Source organism: Chiloscyllium plagiosum, chromosome 4 (assembly GCF_004010195.1).
Source record: "Chiloscyllium plagiosum isolate BGI_BamShark_2017 chromosome 4, ASM401019v2, whole genome shotgun sequence".
NCBI lineage: Eukaryota > Metazoa > Chordata > Chondrichthyes > Orectolobiformes > Hemiscylliidae > Chiloscyllium > Chiloscyllium plagiosum.
The window spans coordinates 29,729,600-29,751,203 of NC_057713.1; the positions used below are offsets into that span (position 1 = coordinate 29,729,600).

The window sequence follows — 21,604 nt, forward strand, 5'->3', positions numbered from 1 at the left end:
CAATTTTGGTGTCATCTGCAAACTTACTAACTGTACCTCTTATGCTCACATCCAAATCATTTATGTAAATGACAAAAAGTAGAGGGCCCAGCACCAATTCTTGTGGCACTCCACTGGTCACAGACCTCCAGTCTGAAAAACAACCCTCCACTACCACCCGTCTTCTACCTTTGAGCCAGTTCTGTATCCAAATGGCTAGTTCTCTCTGTATTCCATGAGATCTAACCTTGCTTATCAGTCTCCCATGGGGAACCTTGTCGAACGCCTTACTGAAGTCCATATAGATCACATCTACTGCTCTGCCCTCATCAATCTTCTTTGTTACTTCTTCAAAAAACTCGATCAAGTAGCTTCCACTTTTTTCCAAGAATTGAGCAGCAAGGCAAGGTAAAAGAAGGGTGAAACGAAGAAAGCTTGAGAACAAAGGCAGAGCAAAAGCATCAGACACAGTGCAGGACACTAATAAAGGAAGAACCTGATCAACTATATGTATTAAACACATATGGGGAAGAATTTAGGAATGTCAATTAAGGAGCATTTCAAGACATAGGTGAACAAAATAACCATACTGAAGATTCCATGTCCTTTGAACAAATAAGATGGCCACTGTACTCACCAGTACCTCTATCTTCATTTCCTATTGAACAATATTTTTCTCCATCATACATCAATGCAGCAGCGAAAGTTGATTACATCGAAAGACATCCCTACAAAAGAATTGATTCATTACAATGGGACTCCATACTTATCATAATCAATTTATTAAGCATTAATATTTGTACTGCCCACTGAAAATAGCAATAATTTGCAGCAGTGTCGCAATTTCAACATAATACACCTGAATCATGCACACACTATTTCATCGGAGTTTTTCCATAACAGAAGTCATGAAATGCACAAGAAAGAAAGAATAGGAAAAGCTATCAGATATACCCCACCAAAATGTGGTGGTGCTATGGTAATGTCACTGGAATGGTAATCCAGAAAACCACACTAATCATTTCAGGACATGAGTTCAAGTCCCACGACAGCAAGTGGGATATAATTCTTAGGATCTATGGCATTAAAAGTCAATGTAATAAAACTATCACACTGTCATTTCTTCTCGGTAGGGCTTCAGCCATCCTTCCATGTTGTGGTCTCCAGGTTCACACCGTGAAATGGGTTAGCAAGACACTCAAATGTGCCAAACTGCTACAATAAAGTCAAAGTGGATGCATGTACACTGGTTCGACTGCATCGGTTCCAGTGTCTTTTCACACAGTTCACCACCACCACAAAGCAAACAGGGCAACAGATGCTGATAATTCATTGACCTCAAGAAAAGGTTCCTGAAGAAGGGCTTATGCCCGAAACGTCAATTCTCCTGTTCCTTGGATGCTGCCTGACCTGCTGCGCTTTTCCAGCAACACATTTTCTGCCTTAAAAATAACCTTTATACACTCAACAAAGGAATGCCTTCTTTCAGTATTTACCCTGCTAAGATCCCATAATATCTTGTGTTTCAATCATCTTTTCTTCCAAATTCTAATGAGGAAGGCCATACCAGTCCAATCCTTTGTCATAAGGCACTCCACCATCTTAGGAGGCAATCTCGTAAATATGCTGTGAAACACCAGTGTAAGTGTGGATATTTTTAATCAACTGTTCGGTCGTGCTACGAGAAACCTTTGGAGCAGATGGGACTTGAACAAAGCCTTCTGGTTCAGAGGCAAGGACACTATCACTGTTCTACAGGAACAGTCTTCCTAGTGAGTGCACATCTTTAAATAAGGGAGACCAAAGCTTTATGCAGTACAGTAGGAACTGTCTCACAAATATACTGTAAAGTTGCAGGAAATAAGACGTTCTCCCCTCTCTCTCTTCTTCCCCCCCACCTCCACATTGTACCCATCCTCTTGCTAATACATCAATATTTAATTTGCCTTACTAATTACTGGCCATACCTGTAAGCCACCACTGAATTATGCGTGGAATACGCTAGACTGTAGCCAAGGACAGAGATGATGAAGAAAGCCTAATGTACAAGATAAGAGTGCTTAAAACAAAAACCCACAAAATAGGTGACGATGCAAAGCAAAAGAGTATCACACAGTAAAGAAATAAAGATGGGTCTAGATCAAGGGTAAGCGAGGATAACAAAGCAACTGCCATCTAGAAAAACCAAGTTCAAGATTATGATCTGATCATTGTTGAATTTAATACTTGCCCAATTAAAAGATGGAGTTTTTTTCTTAATTATACATCAGGTTTAGGACTTCTGTGGTGCAGTGGTAGCAGATTCATCTTTGCACCAGAGGGCCTGGGTTCAAGTTCCACCCACCCCATACATGGGTAACATGCCCAAATAGGTTGATTAAAAATATCTATAATCAACAACATAATTTGCTGATCCCTGTGTGACTGCACATAAAGAAAACTGTGTTTAGGGCTCTTTGTCCAGGTTCAAGCTCCTGTGACATACATCAAAACATGTGCAAACAAGTTGATTAAAACAACTGATTCAGACTTAGGGTTCTTGGGCGTAGTGAAAGTGTTCCTACCTATGGACCAGAACATTGGGGATTCAAGTCCCACCTGCTCCAACTGTTTAGCATAAAATGTCCAAGACATCATGCTTAACTGGAACAACAAGAGACCGAGGACAGAGATTAGATTGGGAGTAAGATGGACTGTATTTCACAATACAGAGTAAGTAACGCTGTAGTGCAGACGCATGCACGTGTTGCCAAAGTCTTTCCCAGACCACGGAGCTGCTCTCTCTCATTAGAGAGGTACGACAGGTGGTGATTTAACATGAGGGTCACCATACCTCAGAAAACAACCCATTTTACCACTGTTGAGGGAAATTACTACAGCAGTTCCAAAGAAAATCTTGTGTCTCATCTTGTAAATAAGTCATCCATTTCTTTCAGATCAGGAAAGTCCCAGGTTCTACCCTTGTTCTTGAACAAGTAATTGATGGTTAAGTTTTAGCAGTGGCATTACATTTGGCTTCCATGCTCTTCAACCACAAGAACATTACTGGATTTGCTGTGATGCTTTGTTTCTTGTTGCCCTCCCCTTTTCTGGGACTGACTGTCCAGATTTAAACTTGAAAAAATATCCACTAATGAAATTATTAGACGTTTATGGAAATGTGTAGAAAACAGTTTCAAGATATAATCACACAAATGCCTCACAGGAAAATAACCATCCACACATACCAATTCACTCTCTACCATATCTATATGCTTTAACAGATGCCAACACAGTTACATTATGAACGAAATGAGACAAGCAACTCACTTCTGAACTCTTGCTGCAACGTCATACTGCACTCAAACATTAAATGTTTTTCTCTCTCCACAGATACTCCGACACTTGCTGGCTTTCTCTAGCCTTGTTTTTATTCAATTTAGCTCATTAAAAAAAAGTCCACAAAAAAGTTCTTTAAAAACCCATTTAACTATGCATTTATTGCCCCAATTTATGTACATCTGTATTAGTAAAAGCCTCGTGTGTTTTTGTGTGGGAATATTAGCCAGAGAGTCAAACATGCATAAGATCTGTCACATTTGTAAAGTGTCAAAGTGGTTAAAAACCCTTCTGGCTCATTTAAATATAAGCATAGAGTTATAGAGAAGCACAGCAGAAAACGGACCCTTCGGTCCAACCCGTCCATGCCGACCAGATATCCCAATCCAATCTAGTCTCACCTGCCAGGACCCAGTCCATATCCCTCCAAACCCTTCCTATTTATATACCCATCCAAATGCCTTTTAAATGTTGCAAATGTACCACTTCCTTTGGCAGTTTATTCCATACACTATATATTAAATTACACATTTAACACTAAAGCAATACTTTGGTGGCAGAATTATTCTGTTGATTCATTTTTCCTTGCATATTAAGGCCCAGTTGTGCAGCTCACCACCAACCACATACTCTGCACGTGAAATCACAACCCATCAGAAAGCACTGTTTCGGCCAACTCTGTGTAGCCAATGACAGAGTGAATTCAATTCCATGAGAGATCTGTTGGCAGAGCTATTCTTTTTTACATTAACGCATATTTTTATACACATATTTAGTGTTTCTTTGCAATTTTCAGGATATCCATTATCAACTATTAGCTTTCCCTCAAAATTTTTTGTCCACTTTTTTGCATTAACATAATTTTTGCATTATTGGCACTTTTGGAATACATGCTATATCAATATTCACTAAAGTAAAGTACCTTGCACAATTTTAAATGTATACATAAATAGTATTTCAGACTTATGCTGCTTTCGTGGGAGCAGCCAAATGCTCCCCACTGTAATGTACTTAAAATCTCGTTTTATGATTTTTATCACGTTTGTATCATACCTAACGACCCTTATGATTTTGAGCACAGACTTATATTGGTCAACATATTCTGCACATGACAGGTCGCACAATCACCTAATGGTTGCTTGTTAAAACGTATCTCATTTCTGTGAAGGTAGAACCCGTGAGTCAAGCTGCGGGGGGGGGGGGCGAGTAGTGTCCCCCCCCCGCTTCTCCCACTCAAGAGGCTGGAGCCAGGCTGCGTGAGGCCCAGCCCAGCCTTCCCTCCCTCACCCACCTTACCTTCCCTCCCTCATATTCCGCTCGGCCTCTCCTGCTCACACAGCTCCCGGGACCGAGGCCCAAGCACCGCTCCTGACTGCCTCCGAACAGGGTTTTCTGACACTCGGAGCGGGGGCCTGGCGATGGCTGCAACAGCCCATAAACCGCCCGCTGCTGCTGTTACCGTCCCCTCCCCCCACCCCCAAGCTCCTCGCCGCTGCCGCCCCGACTCCCTTTTTTTTTCCTCTCTTCCTCCTTTCAAAACACCGCGACGTCAACACTGACGCACTACGTACTATGTACGCCCGGGCGTGACGTCAGCGCACACGCCCCGCGCTCCTGTCCGTCTGGCGGGGCGGGGCGGGGCCTGGGTGGGGGAGGAGACACCTTGGTTCAGGAGAGGAGGTCGATGAGGGGTCATTGACCTGGACTGTCAATGCCTCCCAGAGGGAGGGGCGTCGGTCAGCTCAGTCTCTGGACGGCTACTTTGCAATGCAAAGATGTGCAGATCAGGTGAATTGTCAATACTAAATTGCCCATAGTATTAGGTCCATTAGTCTGAGGTAAATATAGGGGAATGGGTCTGGGTGGGTTACTGTTTGCAGGGTTGGTATGGACTGGTTGGGCCAGATGTCCTGTTTCCACACTATAGGGAATCTAATCTAAGTGATGCTAACAGCAGAGGATCAATTTCCCATTAAGGCCTCTCTCCTACTTAGCCTTTGCCCTCACCAGAGGTGCAGTGACCTTCAGTTTAAAGCACCACCAGTCATCTCTCTCTATCAAGAGAACAGCCCTGTGGTTTGCTAATGCCAATGGTGACTTTTCTGTACAACCCTGCCTGCTCAGTCACGTAGGATGCTGCAGGAGCAATCCCAGCCATTCTTTTGTTTTCTGCTGAGGACTGGAACTCACTGCCTAAAAGGTTGATAAAAGTGGATACCACCCTCAAGATATTTACGAATAATTCCGAGCATTCTTTCTGATAAACATTTGCCATGACTAAGCTCTGAGCAGAGAGTTTGTTTTGGAAATCTAGTGTCAGGTACACAATCAATGAAGCCCACCCAACATAACTGATTAGAAATGGCCAGTGCCTCAATGCTGAGCACATTGGCCTTGACGAGGACACTGATGTTGGAGAACCTAACTTATCATTGAATTGACAGGATTTTGCAGAAGCATAACTCTCAATATTTCTCCAAGGAATTGAGGCATACAGTGCTGGAAGTCTAACACTGCTGTTTTGTAACCATGCACTTGGTACCAGATTTGAGATCTTTGGCATCGCCCATTCTGTTCAGACAAGGAAATTGGGTTCATGTCATACTAAAGTGTTTCTTTGCCATATTTTTATATTTTGCTAGAGATTCTGTCTATGGCAGTAGTCTTACTGGTTCTTGGCTGTTGAAGCAGCATTTTCAACTCATGTCAGGCTGAGATGAGTTTTTTTATTTCAAGATAGACTTTATTCATAAAAATCATTTTGTATATATACATCGTCACAAATGCAGTTTGGTTCTGTACAATAGCACATCATCTAGTAAAGAAATAAACAAACATTTGAGTTTGGCTCCATCTCAACAAACCAAAGGCATCTCTTAGACATGTAAGACTATATTTACATGAATTAAGGCACTCGAAGGATCCAATAACTCGAAGGACCCCCAACTAACTCCTGCAGAAAGACCTCAGATAATGTTCTTTACCCTACTGAGCCTTGACAGCACTGCTCCAAGCTTTAGTGCATCCCTCAGCATGTGAGCCTGAACCTTGGAATATGCCAGTCTGCAACACTTGGTCAAGGTCAACTACTTGGTCTGGAAGACCAACATGTTTTGGGCAGACAAAGGGCATCTTTCACCATGTTGATGGTCTTCCAGGCGCAGACAATATTTGTTGTGGTGTGTCCCCCGGGGAGCAGACCATAGAGCACAGAGACCCACATCAAGCAGCTGCTAGGGACAAACCCCAACATAAACCGCTGCATCACTCCAGACTTCCTTTGCAAAGGCACTTTCCAGCAGGAGATGTGTGACAGTCTCAACCTCCCCCATCCCCCGTACCTGCTTCAAGGGTAGCATGTGGTGATGCAGACTGACCGGGTGTACACGAAGAATCTCACAGTTAGTGAGATTTCCTGAAGGTGCTGAGAATATGGTTCGCAGGGGCAGGGGCGTGAGCAAAATCCTGGATGGAATGCATAGTCAAGGTAAAGCAGAAACCGGTCTTTGGGAGCACCGCTCCATCTCCATTGCAGGTAAAAGTATGGTCATCAGGTGTGAAACACTCTCTGTTTTTGTACATGGTGCAGGTCTGGCTCATTCCCCGAAACTGCACTGTTTCAGTCACCCAAACCATCTTCCACTTCAACTAGAGGTCAAAGATGGACCATGTCTGCAGGGGCTCCATGTACTAATCTCTGGATAAGTGGAGGGAGTACGTATCCAACAGTGCCCTTATCCTGATGGCTACCTTTGTGTGTGGCTGCATCAAGCTGTGTGTAGACCCTCAGTAAGCAAACAACAAGTGTCACTACATACTGAGGTTCTACCTGTCCCTGGTGTTGTGAAGGATGAGAACTGGTTTTATTGCCATGGAACACTCCAAGTAATTGGACTAGTCTGCATCACCTGTCCTTCGTGGGAAAATTTGCAAAGAAGAACACCTTTGATCACAGGTCCATCAGAAAGTGGTCAGCACGGAGTGTCCTTGAGACCCTCACCCAAGGACTCTTGTTCCCTGAGTTGACTGTCAAAGTTATTTGGCAGAATGCCTCATCCCCAGAACTTTCCAACAAGCACCAAGACATCACTTGGCCAGTGTTGAGATAATGGTGGATAGCATGCAATGTGATGCGGTTGGGCCAGCAGACATCAGCTTATATAAAAATGTGTGAACATCCCTCCAGTCCCTAAGTCCCTTGATGGTGTAGTCAAGCAGATGCCAATGCCTGGAGCAGGGGTCTTGTGATGAGGTCTCGCATCTGTCTCTCTGACAAAATAAGGTGTTCTATATGCCCAGACAATGCTGAAATAATTTCATCAGAAGGAGCACTCCATTTGTGTTCACTTTCGCTTGGCCTCGATTGTCAATCCTCCCAATCCAGCATTGAAATCTTGTTTGTCTCTCTTGTTGTAGCCAAACGCATGGAATTTGGTGTTCTTCTGATTTACCTTTCCAGAAGAAGGTGCACCTGCCAAGTGACCTTCTCCTGACCATCATGTCCCAGGCAGGCAGCGATGTCTTAGCACTGAAGTACTCATGCTATGATAGTGGTGCAACATTCAGATCTTAGCTCTGCTGGTATTGGCCATAAGAGTCCTGTGATATGGTGAGTCTTAAGGTTCCAGGTCCTGAAATTCATGGAAGATTCCTGTGTGTGACTTCTTTTAATATGAGGTGAAGCATAGTCCGAGGAAAGTGATGTCTTTATTGAATGGTAGGGATAGGCAAGAGGACTGGTACCCAGCCTCCACTTTGGGAAAGGAAAGTAAAACATATTCACACAATGTGTGAAACAGTTTGGACCTCCAGAGAATAAAGAAGCAGAGAATGTTGGTGGGGGATGGAAGTATAGAGGGAGTGGACATCTATAGTAAAGAGGAGGAGGTTATGGTCAGGAAATGGGAACTTCTTCGAATACTATTGGGTGTAACTCAAGCCCACGTGGGTACCAATAGCCAGGGACAAAAATCAAGGCTCTGGGGCTAAAGCTCAAGTCAGGGTCTCAAATACAGGAGTCCAAACCCAAATCGAACATGGCGAGCAACTCCCGGTCCCAGCACAATGAAGACTCTGCCGACAGCTTTAGTATTAGGCTATGCCCTTCCAGATCAGCATCCTTCGAATTTTCTTACCAGTTGCAAAGGTCTCTGAGGCCTGTGCATGGCAGCAATTTCTGAATTAGAATTCAATGCTGAGATCAGTTTACTATTTCCATCAGTTGCTGTGCGTGGAATATCTCAGTAGTGCAATGTCGCCAACCGAGGCACAGAGACCCCAAAGAGACCCAGGCGCTGGATATCAGGCCATGATGTAATCTGGCCTTGCCGATGGCCTCACTCATTATTTAAAAGAAATAATGCATCTTCTTATCAGTTCTTCCTATCTCCCCGAAATATGACTCCATCACCGAACATCAAGCCATTGCTTCCAATGCTGCCATTGACCTTATCTCCTTTTCTTACCACAGCTTAACCACGTTAGAGTTCCCCAAGCCCATATAGCCCACTTTTACTTTCTTCCCTAAATTCACAAACAGATAAGCCCTGGCCGACCCAGCATTTCAGTCTGTTCCTTTCACAGCAGTGAATTTGCACAAATACTGCCTCTGCTGTTTGAGTTCATGTATCTCCAGTATTAGAGTGCATCTAAGAAAAATTAACAAACAGCGAAATTCACACCTGGCCTCAGACAAACCTGTGTGGAAGAGCTCACAACATGGGAAAAATTAAGTGAATAGTTTTCAAGTGCAACCTTGCTGTAAATCTATAATCGAGAGTAGAGTGGGTTCTTTTTTGATTATATTTTTTATTGAGATCTGTCTCTTGATTAAATTTTTAAAATATAAAACATAGGTATGAAGTTAGCCTGGAGCAGTGTTTTTTAGAGCAGTAAGGTGATGCTATTTTCTGGGTCTGTAGACTGTGAAGGAGCAAAGATGGCCTTTAGTACAGTGATATGCTTTTCCTATCGGATGTGGGAGTTAAGGGAGAATCTCGATGTTACTGATGATTATGTCTGCAGGAAGTGTCTTTGGTTGCAAATCTATTAGATCACATGGATTGGTTGGAATAGTGGTTGGAGTGGCAGTTAGAGGCAATAAGGAATTTACAGGAACTAGAAGGTGTGATGGATGGCAGTTATAAGAAGGGAGAAGAAAACTACAGATACAGTCAGGTAGATGGGTTACCTCCAGGAAAGATAGAAAGAGGGAGGTAGGTTTTGCAGGAGTCTCCTGTGGCTGTCTCCATCTCAACCAAGTATGCTGTTTGGAAAACGTAGGGGATGATGGATTCTCAGGGGAATGTAGCACGAACAACCAAGTTTCTGGTACCAAGACTGTCTCTAATGTTACAAGTGGTACGTCTGGGGATCCAAGTGATCGATTGTGATAGGGGACTATCTAGTCAGAGGCACAGACAGATGATTTTGTGGCCGGCAATGAGAAATCAGAATGGCGTGTTGCCTCCCTGGTACCGGGATCAAGGATATCTCAGAGAGAATGCAGAATATTCTCAAAGGGGAGAAGGACCAGCAGGAGGTCATTGTACACATTGGAACCAAAGACATAGGAAGGGAAAAGCATGAGATTCTGAAGAGAGAATATAGAAAGTAAGGCAGGAATTTAAAAGGAGGTCCTTGAGGGGGATAATATCTGGATTACTCCTCATGCTATGAGCTAGTGAGGGTAGGAATAGGAGGATAGAGCAGATGAATGCATGGCTGAGGAGCTGGTGCAGGAGAGAAGGCTTCACATTTTTGGATCATTGGAATTTCTTCTGGGATAGAAGTGACCTGTATAAGAAGGACGGATTGCATCCGAATTAGAAGGGGACTAATATATTGGCAGGATGATTTGCTAGAGCTGCTCTGGAGCTTTTAAACTAGTTAGGTAGTGGTGGGGAAACGATGAGGGGGGGCAGGGGGGAAACCAGGGAGATAGTGAGGATAGAGATCAATGTGAGACTGGTACAGTTGAGAAAGGGAGCAAATCAAAAAGTCAGGGCAGGCAGGAACAAAGCAGAGAACGAAGTAAGATTGATAAATTAAACTGCATTTATTTCAATGCAAGAGGCTGAACAAGGAAGGCAGATGAACTCATGACATGGTTAGGAACATGGGACTGCGATATCATAGCAATTGCAGAGACATAGCTCAGGGATGGACAGGACTGGCAGCTTAATGTTCCAGGATACAAATGCTATAAGAAGGAGAGAAAGTGGGGCAAGAGAAAAGTGGGTGTGGTATTTTTGGTAAGGGGTATCATTATGACTGTACTTAGGGAGGATATTCTTGGGAATACGTCAGAGAAGTTATTTGGGTGAATTGAGAAATAAGAAAGGATGATCACCTTATTGGGATTGTACTATGGATCCGCCAATAGTCAGTGGGAAATTGAGAAATAAATTTGAAAGGAGACCTCAGTTATCTGTAAGAATAATAGGGTGGTTATGGTAGGAGATTTTAACTTTTCAAACTTAGACTGGGACTGCCATAGTGTTAAGAGTTTAGATGGAGAGGAATTTGTTAAGTGTGTACAATAAAAAGGTTTCTAATTCAGTTTGTGGATGTACCTACTAGCGGAGGTGCAGAACTTGACCTTCCCTAGGAAAATAAGGCAGGGCAAGTGACTGAGGTGCCGGGGTGGGGGCGGGCTGGTGGTGGTGGGGAGGGCACTTTGGGGCTAATGACCATAATTCTATTAGTTATAAAATAGTTATAAAAAAGGTAGACCGACTCTAAAAATTCAGTTCTAAATTGGAGGAAGGCCAAAAATTTCAAAAATTGATTGGACGAGGAAGTTCACAGATAAAGGGATGGCTGGAAATTGAGAAGCCTTCTGTTATTATTCAAAGATCAGCAAGGCAGCCTACATGTGGAACCACAGGAGATGGGGGAGATACTAAACAATTATTTTGCATCAGTATTTACTGTCGAGAAGGACATGAAAGATATAGAATGTGGGGAAATAGACGGAGACATCTTGAAAAATGTCCGTATTACAGATGAGGAGAATCAGGATGTCTTAAAATGCATAAAGATGGATATACTCCCACAACATTGATCAGGTGTACCTGAGAACTCTGTGGGAAGCTAGGGAAGTGATTGCTGGGCTCCTTGCTGAGATATTTGTATCATTGATAGTGACAGATAAGGTGCTGGAAGACTGGAGGTTGTCTAACATGGTGTCACTATTGAAGAAAAGTGGTAAGCAAAAGCCAGGGAACTATAGACCTGTGAGCCTGACCTCGGTGGTGGGCAGGTTGTTGGAGGGAATCCTGAGGGATTGGATTTACATGTATTTGGATAGGCAAAAACTGATTAGGATAGGTAACATGGCTTTGTGCTTAAGAAATCATGTCTCACTAACTCATGACTGAGTTCTTTGGAGAAGTAACACAGAGGATTGATGAGGGCAGAGTGGTGGACATGATCCATATGGACTTCAGTAAAGCATTTGACAAAGCTCCTCATGGTAGACTGGTTAACAAGGTTAGATCTCATGGAATACAGGGAGAAATAGCCATTTGGATACAGAACTGGCTCAAAGGTAGAAGACAGAGGGTCGTGGTGGAGGGTTTCTTTTCAGACTGGAGGCCTGTGACCAGTGGAGTGCCACGAGGGTCGGTGCTGGGTCCACAGCTTTTCATCATCTATATAAATGATTTGGATGTGAGCGTAAGAGGTATAGTGAATAAGTTTGCAGATGACACCAAAATTGGAGGTGTAGTGGACAGTGAAGAAGGTTACCTCAAAATACAATGGGATCTTGATCAGGTGGGCCAATGGGCTGAGGAGTGGCACATGGAGTTTAATTTAGGTAAATGTGAGGTGCTGCATTTTGGAAAGGCAAATCAGGGCAGAGGCTATACACCTAATGGTAAGATCCTGGGCAGTGCTGCTGAATAATGAGACCTTGGAATGCAGATTCATAGTTCCTTGCAAGTAGAGTTGCAGGTAGATAGGATAGTGACGGAGACGTTTGGTATGCTTTCCTTTTTTGGTCAGAACATCAAGTATAGGAGTTGGGAGATCATGTTGTGACTGTACAGGACATTGGTTTGGCCACTTTTGAAATATTTTGTGCAATTCTGGTCTCCCTCCTATTGGGAGGACGTTGTGAATCTTGAAAGGGCTCAGGAAAAGATTTACAAGGATGTTGCCAGTCTTAGAGGATTTGAACTATAGGGAGAGACTGTATAGGCTGGAGTTGTTTTCCCTGGAGTGTCAGAGGGGTGACCTTATGGAGGTTTATAAAATCATGAGGGCACTAATAGAGTAAGTAGGCAAGGTCTTTTCCCTGGTGTGGGGGAGTCGAGAACTAGGGGGCATGGGTTTAGTGTGGGAGGGGAAAAATGTAAAAGGGACCTAAAGGGCCACTCTTTCATGCAGAGGGTAGTGCATATATGGAATGAGCTGCCAGAGGAAGTGGTGGAGGCTGATACAATTACAACATTTAAAAGGCATCTGGATGGGTATATGTTTAGGAAGGGTTTGGAGGGATATGGGTTAAATGCTGAAAAATTAGACTAGATTAGTTTAGGATATCTGGGAGGAAAGGACTTGTAGGACCGAAGTTCCATTTCCATGTAGTACATCTCTATGACTCTGTGATTCTATATTCTTGATTCTCCTTCTCAAATGATGGATCGTGCTATTCCTAAATGGCGAAGTCTATAAAACATAGGTAATACAATTCAATTTCTAGACCAATATCTCTCAAAGGTAACACATTAGAATAAGTTTTTCAGACTGGCTGAACATTGGAAGGCATTTTCGTTAGCAATCTATGCCGAGGCAACTCTTGTCAACCACATACATAATGCATTAGATCTGGAGTAGGTAACATACAAATTGACCAAATTAGAAAGATCAAAACTTATCAGAAAATATTTGAAAATAAATGCCAAAGTAAATTCAATGTATTGAAATGTTCATTTTGTGTGCCATTTTTCAGTCCATTCTACTTCTGCTTTGTCACATTAAGGTACCTCCCTGAAATCTTCTGGAAGTACATGCTTGCTATATCTACTACATTGCTGTATATAGTCTTTCTGTTCCTTCTTCAAAAAGACAAGTTCTGGAAGTCTATCTACTCTTCATAAAATAAGAGTAAAAGAACATGAGATAATTTATTAAATTAACTGCAAACAGATCTCCACCTATTTTGACCTAAGGCATATTTTGATAATTGTTGAGCAAGTAACAGTTGCAGCTAAACAGTTGCATCTAATTTCAAGACGATTCAAGTAAAACTCTTTGGCGGTTTTCTCATCCATTAGAGAGCCCTAAGAACACTGAAACCTCCACATTGCTTATGGTTCCATTATTAGATGTGAGCTTTCACTCAAGTGGTTTGAATCCCCTCACTGCCTGAACAATCCTCCATAAGTCGTTCCCGTAAGTAGGCTCCAGTTTGTCCAGCTGTTCAACGATAACTTCTTTTGCTGGAAAATCAGCAGGACTCCTTGTAAAGAGTTGTACTATCTACAGAATGTGTATATTCCAGCTTTCAGGTTAATGAAAGGCAAATAAGCTATCCTCCAGCAGCTGACTCTAGGCTAACAATTGAATCTGGGAACAAGACAAAAGAATGTCATGCATATTGTGGCATTACTTTAGACCAGAATATTGCATGTTATAAGCAGCATGGAAGGAGTGCATTTTCTGTCTGTAATTCCACTACTCCACAATTCACAACAAATCTTAAGAAACAAATGTTTTACGCTGTTATCGATATGGCTGAGCATATATTCAACCTATCTGTTTGAATATGAATTTAGTAACCAGGTTTTTTTTATAAGCAACTAAATTATCACTTTATTAAAAAACAATAATTATTAAGTAATGATGCAAAGTTTGTTAACACAATTGAAATATGACAGCATCAATAGAAATCCTTCTAAATAATCTGACACAGACTCACCCATACCTACCAGTTAAAAACAAATTAAAGAAACTGTTTCTACAGGCATTATCTGCAAAAAATACTTTGTCCAAATTCTTGTTAGTTAGTGAAAATAAAGGATAAGGTATGGAATATGGTTTTTGTTCCACTCGAGTGATGTTACCAGACATATGTGTTTGTAACTAGACACAGGCAGCTGTCAATTGGACCTTTTCAGAACAATTTGCCCAGGAGACATCTTGAAGTCGTCTCCCGGAAGTGTCCCAGGGGAATAGTTGCATCAGTTTTTCTCAATTCTCACATTGGATTCTCAGATGGATTTTCAAAACAGCTGGAAGAGATCGAGTTGTGAGACTTTTTTCTTAGCAGGCCAACTGAACATTGGAAATGATTAAACAGCCACAGCTTCTGATGGATTGTGACCTCCAGTGAACACGCCCAAGCAGTTAGGTTCAGACAAGTGACTTCCAGTAAATGTCTCTTTAAAAAGTGTTCAAAGTGATCTTTCAATGATTTTTCAAAAATGCCCACACTTCTTCAGTCTTCCAAATGAACCAATTTTCATAATTCTTTATACATATGAATTCTTAAAAAAGAAGAATGTTGAAAATGCTTTCGTGCAATCTGAAAGGAAACTTTCTGCAGTAGTAGATCTGTTTGTTACACTTCATCTTTGGCCTTCAGAAACATGGCACAGTGGCTCAGTGGTTAGCACTACTGCCTCACAGCACCAGGGACTCAGGTTTGATTCCAACCTCGGGTGACTGCGTGGAGTTTGCATATTCTCCCCATGTCTGCATGAGCTTCCTCCAGGTGCCCCAGTTTCCTGCCATAGTACAAAGATGTGCAGTGTAGGTGGGTCAGCCATGAGAAATGCAGGATTACAGGGATATGGTAGAGGGGTGGGTCTTGGTGGGATGCTCTCAGAGGGTTGGTTGTAGACTCATAGAATCATTACAGTGTGGAGGCAGGCCATTCAGCCCATTGAGTCCGAAGAGCATCCTACCCAGACCCATTCCCCTACCCATGTAACCCTGTAATGTCATGGCTAATCCACCTAGCCTGCATATCCCTAAACACAATGAGCAATTTAGCATGGCCAATACACCTAACCTGCACATCCTTGGATGGAGCACGTGGAGGAAACCCGTGCAGACATGGGGAGAATGTGAAATCTCCACACAGACAGATGCTCAAGGTTAGAATCAAACCTGGTTCTCACTAAGCCACCATGCCTTGATGTGCCAGATGGCCTGCATCCACACTGCAGTGACTCTACTAAAATATCCAATTGAGATGATAGAGTGAAGGGTTCTCACTCTCTGCCAAAAAGGATACAATGTAACTAAGATACACACAATCCTAGACATAAGCACGAATTTAGAAGACAAATTTTCCATAACTGGTCAGAAGTTGCCACTAATGTGGCAATTTCTGACAAGACAGGGCATAAATGATAAATGAAGTAGAGAAAGTATTTTCTAAGTTTGGGATAAGTAAGAAAATTGAATAGTATACTGTTTACTCTACACCTATTATGTATTTATGGCTATTGGACGACTTTGGAAAATCTCATGCATACTATATGTTTATGCAGGTCTGTAAATAACTGTAAGGATTAATACTTGATTGAGTGCAATGAGCACCACCCACTTAGTGGGAGAATAAAGAAGGAGTTCATGGGAGACAGAACTAAGGCTAGGTCCTCCTAACAGTTTTTGTGGAAATACACAGCTTATTATAACTAATATTATAAAGAAACTAATTTCTTTATCTTTATAGGATGTAGGGATCACTCGCAAGGTAAACATTTGTTACCCATTGCTAAGTGTCCTCCAACTGAACGGCTTGCAAGCTCATTATGGAGGGCATTTAAGTATCAATCAAAGTCACATATATCTCAGATGAGATAAGGATGGCAGATTTCCTTCTCTACAGGGCATTAATGAACCAAATGGGTTTTTACAACAACTAATAGATTCCTTGTCATTGTTACTGAAACTGGCTCTCAGTTCCAGATTTATTAATTTAATTTCAATTCCACCATTTGCCATTGTGTGATTTGACCTGTGTTTCCAGAGCATTAGGCAGGACTGGTGGCATTACAATAAATAAAAACTGAAAGACTTGTGGATGCTGTAAATCAGAAACAAAAACAGAAGTTGCTGGTAAATCTCAGTACGTCTGACAGCATCTGTGGAGGGAAATCAGAGTTAACGTTTTGGGTCCAGTGACACTTCCTCAGAACTCATTCTGAGACCTGTTCTGAGGAAGGGTCACCAGACCTGAAGCGTTAACTTTGATTTCTCTTCACAGATGCGCGCCAGAGCTGCTGAGCTTTTCCGGGCACATTTGGTTTTTTTTTGGGCGACATTTTTTTTATTGTCTCCCTGCCTATAATACTCTCCCCATGAGACCAGAAGATGACTACCGTAAAGCACATAAGTCATGTATGCCCCTGAAGAACACTTTGAAGATATGGATGGCAATACACACAACATGATGACCAGCATGGGAGCTCAAGACTTAATTTAGCAGGACCACTCACAACAAGGCAAATATGTTGGTAACCTAGAACACTTCAAGAAAAATCGATATTGCCAAATTTCTGAGGAAAGCAAACCCCCAAAACATTGTGGCAACACAAATATTGAGGAATGCTTCTAAGAATAATGTAGAAAACATTTCAGACATGAAGGAATAAATGCAGGAACATAAGAAATCTGCAGCTTCAAGACAAATGTGTAGTCTACATCATGATGCAGTGTTCTGTGGGAGCTGTTCCAAGTCTGAGTTCAGTCAGTGAATTGAACAGGCCTTGTAGATGGTCTGAGTCAAAACTAAAAACCCTAGTACAAAGAGGAAGCTTTAAATGGTACAATACTTCAGGCTTAAAGGACAAAACTAAAAAAAAAATAGTGGCAGTTCAGATCAGGTTGGCACAGAGACTACAAAGCATGGCTAAAAAACAAAGTGGAAGTAACAAGAAAAAGAGAGAAACTTACATAACCCAAGAATTCCCCGGAAGACTAGGAAAATTGAGAACTCAGTCTCTTCAAGTAGATTAGAAATGAACAATTTAGAGAAGTGAATAACTCTGATCTAACGCAGACACCAATTTCAGGAGACTCCATTAAAGTCCAAAGATTGAGATAATTTTTGATAATAAAAATTGTCCATTAAAGCTCCAAAAGATTGGAAATCTACATAAAGTTATGGAAGGTAGGAAAACCTCCATTACAGCTAATAAAGCACAGGAATCACAATTTAAAGCTAACAAGATCAGGAAAATCCCAGAGAACAGCAGCAAAGCATGAGAGAATGGCCATCAGTACCAAATAAAAAGCATCTAGATGGGTATTTGAATGGGAATAGTTGAAAGTGATATGGGTCAAATGCTGGCAAGTAGGACTAGGTCAGATTGTGATGTCTGTCAGCACAGAGCGTTGGACTAAAGGGTCTGTTTCCATGCTTTTTGACTCTATGACTCAAAGATAAAATAATTAATCATAGAAGTATCACAAAATTGACAGGTAGATTTAATTTCTGAGATAGGCCAAATTGGACATTCTGGAGAAAATAGTTCTTGAGACATAAAATGTGGCATAGTGGTCAGCACTGCTGCCTCACAATACCAGGGATCCAGGTTTGATTCTGGCCTTGGACAATTGCCTGTGTAAATTTTATGTGTTCTCCCTGTGCCTGTGTGGGTTTCCACCAGGTGCGCTGGTTTCCTCTCAAAGTCCAAAGATGAGCTCAAGGTTGAAAGAATCAACAGACACATTCAGAGAGGCATTGAAAGCATTTGCAATTACTTCAATTTCGGGACTAATAAATATTTTAAAGGACAAGACTTAAAAGAAGAATGCAGAGTAAGGAAATCCATTGATAGTTTCATTCATGATCGCTACAGAAGAGATGTGACCATGATGGCTTCAGAGTTCATAAAAGACCAAATTATTGTGGGCATTACTGATGAGTCTTTGTCAGATCTATAGCAGTCCAGCGAAGGTTGGACTTTAGAGAAAGCCATTCAAATGGTGAATCAGACACTAATCCAAAGAGAAATCCTAAGTGAAGATCAAACTTGTCACAGGAAATCTTCAGAAGCCATTCAGTTCTTAACATCAGACCCACAAAAGAGGCATATGAATACCCAATGCAGACACTACACAGTAAAAGTCCTTGTCAATGCTATAACAAAGAAACCCCATCGGCCTAAATATTCTGTGATTAAAACTGATCATTGTAAAACAATAGATGACTTTCATGAAATATACTGAAGCGGGGTACATCCATCGAGAAACAAAAAATGTAAACGACTATAAGGACTACCCATATTAAGAGATAAATGAGGTAGAATGGCTTTTTGTAGAAGAAAGAACTCTAAGGAGAGTTTGGTGAACCAGACCAAACAAATTGGCAAGCTTACATTTATAACAATGGACATCTCACAAATTTCAGGTGAGGTGTGGAAAACATGTCACAATATAATCATAGGAAGTTTTGGTTGACAAAACACTGCTTATAGCCGAGAAACATTCAAGGACATACAAAAATTATATGGCAAGCAACTCTCTAACATATCAAAGAACTTTTTTATGATCCTCACACCTAGAGATTTTCATGCCTGAGCAGAAAGGTTTGTATTAACCCTAATTTCATTCAAAACTGCAAGGACTTAAACAGTAAAAAGTCAAGGAACACCTCTATAAGCTTCTGGCAGAACCTAAATGAAAAGCAGAGGACCCTGAAGTTAACTACCATAAAACTATACGAAATAGGAACACGAGAAGGCCATTCAGCCCCTTGAACCTGCTCCTCCATTCAATCATATCGCAGTTGTTCCAATGTTTCTCCCTGTAATGTGTAGAAAATGCAGAATACAATGCTACAGCCTTTTATGTGATCTGAGAAAAAGTCATGAAAAACATCTTATATATCTGTTCTGAACATTTGATGTACATTGTAGAGGTTGAATAAGATCTGTGCCATATGCAAAACAAAAATGTTCCTTGTGTTATTTGTTGCAACCGCACATGCAGCATTAGGCTGTACCTATTGCATAAGTTGTACACCACATATAGCTGTGGCTAACACTATCCACACCTTTCCATGATTTGAATGTATCTCTAAGGATTGGTGTTCCTGTTCAACACCAAGATGGAAACACCACCACCTCAACCCCTCCTCATCACATTGGTATTTTAGGAAGATTAGAAATGCTAAACAATGAAATACCGAGACACTAAGCAATCTAATTTACCATTTATTATCCTGGCAGGCAATATACAATCATAATGATGTTCTGGATTTGTTGTGACAGTAGATGTCTCTCAATCAAAGCTATCTCAAGTGATTAAAACCTATTAGTTGTGGAAAGATTTGGGAACCCTTTGCTCTTCGCACCTCGAGCTGGGCCTGGCCACCTTCTTGTGGAGATAGAGTACCCCACTATTTCATTTCAGCTTCAGGTGCCTCTTGCTCTCTCCATCTACTGCTCTTGCTTTTACTCCCTGATAACTTGTCTCATTCCAGAGCTTCATCATTCTCAAGGTCCATACCTGTCAGGAGGTTATGTTTTGGAGAGGGTAGCTAACTGCCACAATTACTGAGATCTGTGCATGAACATATTGCAGGAAACCACCTAGTGCACTTGCAGTACACCTCTGCATTTCTGCACTGCACCTTGGTCTGCAACAGCAACTACCATTGCATTGCAAAGCTGCAACAAGGACAGTATGTGCTCAGGAACATGCACTACGCTCATGGATTCATCCAGGCTGCCTCTCTGGTCTGTTCATAGAATCATAGAGGAAAGAGGCAGATATTAAGGGAGATGAAAATGGATGGCATGCAGTAAGTGCTGGTGGGTGTGCAGAGGTGTCCCAAGCAAGTGAGTAAACAGTGCAGAGGATGTGCAGGGTTAGTGGTGTGGGGGAGGGTGAATGGGCTGGGTGACAGTGAAAGAGGGAATTTTTTATAAGCAATAGTGAGAGTGGTATTCTGTACTCATGCATGAGGTAATCAAACCACAGTGCAAATTTAAAATGATCTTCGAGCTTATTTATTTCATCCCTGCACAAATGAATTTCCATCACTTCATACGGTCTTATCAACTTTTTGTGGCAGCCTTTATTGATTTACACATCAGAATTCCCAGATCTCCTTCTATATAGAGTCATAGAGTCATAGAGATATACAGCATGGAAACAGACCCTTCAGTCCAACCCGTCCATGCCGACCAGATATCCCAACCCAATCTAGTCTCACCTGCCAGTGCCCGGCCCATATCCCTCCAAACCCTTCCTATTCATATACCCATCCAAATGCCTCTTAAATGTTGCAGTTGTACCAGCCTCCACACATACTCTGGCAGCTCATTCCATACACATACCACCCTCTGCGTGAAAAAGTTGCCCCTTAGGTCTCTTTTATATCTTTCCCCTCTCACCCTAAACCTGTGCCCTCTAGTCCTGGACTCCCTGAGTCCAGGGAAAAGACTTTGCTTATTTATCCTATCCATGCCCCTCATAATTTTGTAAACCTCTATAAGGTCACTCCTCAGCCTCTGACGCTCCAGGGAAAACAGCCCCAGCCTGTTCAGCCTCTCCCTGTAGCTCAAGAGGTAACCCTCCTCTCTGTCCACTGCACCTCCAATTTTGGTGTCATCTGCAAACTTACTAACTGTACCTCTTATGCTCGCATCCAAATCATTTATGTAAATGACAAAAAGCAGAGGGCACAGCACTAATACTTGTGGCACTCCACTGGTCACAGGCCTCCAGTCTGAAAAACAACCCTCCACCACCACCCTCTGTCTTCTACCTTTGAGCCAGTTCTGTATCCAAATGGCTAGTTCTCCCTGTATTCCATGAGATCTAACCTTGCTTATCAGTCTCCCATGGAGAACCTATCTCTGCTCCTTTTAATTTCTTAGTTTCAAGGATAAAGTTTTCATTTTTCTTCTTACCATAACTTCTTCCATGCTTTACTGCGTTTAATTTGCCATTGATCTATTCACATTGCAAACCTGTTTCTTTATAGCCTTGAATTTAGTATCATCTGTAAATTAAAACGTATATCCAAACTAAGTTTTTGAGAAGATTTGTAGCTCGGGTGCTCGTTGTTGTGGTTCTGTTCACTGAGCTGGGAATTTGGGTTGCAGACGTTTCATCCCCTGTCTAGGTGACATCCTCAGTGCATGGGAGCCTCCTGTGAAGCGCTTCTATGATCTTTCCTCTGGCATTTGTAGTGTTTTGAATCTGTCGCTTCCGGTTGTCAGTTCCAGCTGTCCGTTGCAGTGGCCGGTATATTAGGTCCAGATCGATGTGCTTATTGATTGAATCTGTGGATGAGTGCCATGCCTCTAGGAATTCCCTGGCTGTCTCTGTTTGG

At 42.0% G+C, this 21,604-nt stretch overlaps 1 protein-coding gene across 4 annotated transcripts in view; it reads right to left on the reverse strand.

Annotated features, from left to right (window-relative positions):
- phf20l1 (PHD finger protein 20 like 1) overlaps positions 1–4,752 on the reverse strand; it is a 129,791-nt gene extending 125,039 nt beyond the window's left edge. For 3 of the 4 annotated variants that reach the window (XM_043687889.1, XM_043687888.1, XM_043687886.1), the window contains exons 1-2: positions 4,594–4,752; positions 617–707 (exon numbers count right to left, since the gene is read on the reverse strand). The gene's annotated coding sequence lies outside the window, so the exon portion shown is untranslated. Of the gene's footprint in view, positions 1–616; positions 708–3,288; positions 3,313–4,593 lie in introns of those variants that run through there. The other variant, XM_043687887.1, reaches the window with a different exon arrangement.
- Positions 4,753–21,604: the final 16,852 nt, after the last annotated feature.